Below are 4,289 nucleotides of genomic sequence, written 5' to 3' on the forward strand. Positions count from 1 at the left end.
TTTAATGTTTTGTGTTGGGAATTGACATTTTGAATGAAGCATATAGCAGCGTAGTATTTCTTTTTCATGCTCAAATCATGCAAAAGAAATCTCCGGGGTCTCCTACTGGATATTGAACTGATAGATTGAGTTATTAGAATTGATCGTTCTCTTTCTTTAAGAAATGCGGTTGTTTAATTTTGTGAAACTGGTTGTTTATTTTCTTGTTGGGCATTAGAAGAGAAGAAATCACTCTTGTGTTTTTATGCTAGATTTTGTCTTAAGAGCTTGGACCCGTGCTCACTATAAAACTATAGAAGTAGCTGTTGTTTTTGGGGTAGGATTACATGTTGGACTATCACTTGCACGGGTGGAGGACGTCTCATTTACTATTTTCGTGTGTGTTGATTGAAAAATTAGACATTGTAGCAGTGATGAGGGGGGCAGGCAGTGCAGCAGGGCAAGGTTGCCACGGCAACTTCATCTGATCATGTAATTATTTGGAAAAATGCATAGCTTCCCAAGTCTTCAAATGACACACAGGTTTCTGTGTCCATACATTGGGGTTGGAGTTAGACTGCATAGGAAAGATGGAAGTAGCCACCATGTAGTAGCAGCCGCGTGTGAATGTCCGTCTTCAACAGAGGGAATTAGCAAGTTCTGCTTTGCTAGTTGATGTCATCTGGTTGTTAAGTGATGACATCTCAAATCTGCTTCTGGGCCCAAGCTCCTACTGCGTTCATTAATTTTGTTGTGTTTTGATCATGCGTAATGCTTCATATCTTGTTTTATTTAATATAAATAAGCCTCTGAAAAAAATAGTGGTCACTTTAGGCTTCTCTACTACTATTCATGTGCACCGCAGCCTTAGGTTAAGATTTCAATGGGTATATAATGCTTCAGATCAGTAATCCAAACCACGAAGAAGCATATTTGTGACTAACCTTGTGCTAAGGATGGATCATTTCAGGTGTTCTCTTGACTGACGTTTGGTCTGTTTTCAGCATCTTTTTCGTCCCCTGTGGTTGCATTTGTCCATCGGAGATCTTCACATTCACTTAAAGTTAGAGCTCATCCTACATATTCGCTGGCTAGCTCTGTACCCAGCCACCATTATATGCCAAATTCAATAACCAAATAAACATCGCTGCTGTTTAGTTTTCTGTCTTCATTTATATCGGCAGAGATAGGAGAACTGCACGTTGTAGTGTTTTAGGAATCCCTCAGTATCAGCTTTAGGTGGAAACTAGCAAGCTAACTTTATGCTAACTTCAAACTCTATTAAACTCTATAAATCCTGTCTTTCTTATGGATAGTGATAACAATAAAAGTATTTGGGCTGTTTTTAACTCTCAGTGTTGCCACAGTGTCTGTTTGAGTTTGGGAACTGAAGAAGAGTTTGCACCAGAAACGGCTAACGACGTCACGCGTATTGCTCCACATGAAAATAAATAACCCTGCTTCCTATCAATTTTCACATGCTAAACTAACAGTTTTTAGAGTCTTCTTTCTTAGCTGCTTTTGCACTGCTACAGTGAGCTGTGACTGCTGCTTCTACACTCCACACACACATGCAGGGCACACTAAGATGTTCGGATGTTGCCCTGCAGGTGATGGACTCACCGTGGCCTGCCATGTTAACAGGCTAGATGTGTTCAAGGATTGAGGACCACCCAACTGCAGCTTCTCTCCACAAAATTCAACCAGATGTTTAATGAAGGCCAGCGTATGTGTGAGGATGGTGTGTGTGTGTGTACTGTATGAGTGTGTGTGTGTGTAATCATTTTCACCTGTGTGCTGATACAACCCCTTGTGTGGAGGCTAATGGATGCAGGCTAGCTACACCGTTTCTGCATGTCTCTCTCCCCTTTGTCTTGCTTCCTTCCCATCACATTTCTGCAGCTTTTACATCGCCTCACCCTTCACTTTTCCTTTTCTTGTGTCCAATCCTTTCATTTTACTATTTGCACCATTTTGATACCCTCCCCACCACCACCACCGCTGTGGCTTACATGAGGAATTAATTTTCATATTCCACTTCCCTTTTTTCCAAAATCCTGCTCAACTGACAGCCCTCCTGCTTCCCTCACCTCCCCTCCGCCCTCTCCTCCCCTTCATCCCTCTAGCCCTACCTTACAGCTGTTGTTTTGGATTAGTCAAATGGCTCCTGTCAGATCCAGTGATCCTTTTCCTTTGCCACCCACAGAGCTGCACTGCACTGTCTGCTTGCTGCCTTTTCTGTCTCCTCCTCGCTGTGTCTTTCCCGTGCACGTGCACACAAACCACACTGATGTCTCTGACAGGTGCGTGTCAAGGTGTCTTTGTGGGCAGAGCCGTGAGTTCGCTGCAGTTTCTTTCCTTTCAGGTCCAGCAAAGCGCGACGGTGCTGGCATACCACTCACACCTCTTAACAAAAAAACAAAACAAAAAAAGGTTTGTTGTTCTAAACCGGACAAGAAGCCTAACCAGGGTAAATTCCCGACGGCTTCCCTCTCTGGAATTCACCTTACTTTTCAACTACTCCTCGATTCCTCTTTGAGTTCTTTCTTACAACCAACATTATTTTCTTTTTCCTTTTTTTTGTCTAATTTTGACAGCTGTAGGTCTGGTCATCCACGCTGGCTGAGACAAACTGACACTAAAAAGCGTTTTGACATGATGATGGCGAGAGTAATAGTGTTATTTCAGTCATTTGGAGAGAAAGGGGAGCCAGTGTGTGCGCAGAGTCCGGCTGCAATAGCGCAAGCAAAGATATGCATCGAAGCAGAAATGGGAGAGGTGCTATATAATAATTTGACAGATTCACGTCAAATCAGTTATGTTGTTTCAGCGAGTGAAGAGACAGTGCCCCTTAGTTTTCAGTTTCAGTGACACGACACCTGGGTGGCGTGCAATGATTGCAAATGTATTGGCGTCAATGAAAGAGTGGTAGAAATGTGTGTTTTAGATTGTATGACATTTAAATGTTTTGAAGGTATCCTTTTTTTATTTAAAATTCTGTGCAAAACATTGGGTTTTGATGAAGCTTGCAGCCAAAAAGAACATTTTTAGGATGCTGGAGAACTGTGTGCTGTGTCAGTAGCCACCTGAAGAGATGGAGGTGCTGATGTAGGAGTGGGATATCTAGGTGGGTCCTGTGAAGTATATGTATGACTTTTTATGTCCTTGTTTTACATTAAATTCACCATTTGCACCTTTACCTTTAGCGCTTTGAATTCAACTTTAATAATTAACATAGACGTCTTTGACAAACGCTCGCTAGCTTTGTGGCTTTCATTGCTGTATTGCACCTCTTACACAAACAAGCAAATCAAAAAATCAAAAGCCAATCGTGGTTCATTGTTTATGGCCTCCGTATGCTGATCTGGCTGTTACAAGATTAATTGCTCTTGGGGGAATGAATGCTGTGTTGATTTTTTCCCCCCTAGAAATACATTAAAACCTTCTTCAAAAGTCTAGTATTCTTTGAATTAGGCCACTGTTTCCTTTGTTTCAGGCTGCACGCATCAAACATGGTAGCTGTTAACTCTTTATGATTATATAAATACTGTATCAATCACACACACACGCTTACGCACACAAAGATTGATGTGGTGGCTTTAATCAGCTGAATGTTTCTGTGCCAGGGAGGGCATTACAGTCCAGTTAGCCGACTCTATTATAATGCCATCAGATCCTTGCTTGTGCGATAGAGGTGCATTTGTATGTGTCAGAGAGACTGCTGACCTATATGTTACAAAGACTGACACAAGTTTTATTCCCTGCAAACATAAGCTGTCTCGACATAAGAACGAAATATTGTGAAATTTGTTAACTCAAAAACTGAACTATTTCTTTGATCTTTGTTGTGTACGTACACATAGATTAGCTAACAGTTAAACCTGGCTTCCTCCTGTTTTTTTGGTCCTACCTCTTCTTTCTTTATCTCCTCTTGGCCTCATCTTTCCATCCCTGTGTTTTCTCTCCATCAGTTGCCCCATGTTGCCCTCCAGCTGAGGGCAAGACTGACCTCCTCTTCCTCACAGGCTTCCTCTGCAAGACAATGGCAGGACAAAGGAGGCGTGTGTACAGAAAGTTAGCAAATGAATGCATGAAGGTGTAATATTATTGATCAATAGTGTGTAACTTTTTTTTTTTTTTACTAGTGGTGGGGAGGTATTTTAAATATCTGTGCATGCGTGTAAAGTAGTTTTTTTAGGGTGATTAAGAGGGGTGATTTTACTTATAAATTACTTGAATGTTATTGAGTGTGTGTGTGTGTGTGTGTGTGTGTGTGTGTGTGTGTGTGTGTGTGTGTGTGTGTGTGTGTG

This window comes from Haplochromis burtoni, unplaced genomic scaffold, assembly GCF_018398535.1.
Source record: "Haplochromis burtoni strain Fernald_Lab_line unplaced genomic scaffold, NCSU_Asbu1 Contig_325, whole genome shotgun sequence".
NCBI lineage: Eukaryota > Metazoa > Chordata > Actinopteri > Cichliformes > Cichlidae > Haplochromis > Haplochromis burtoni.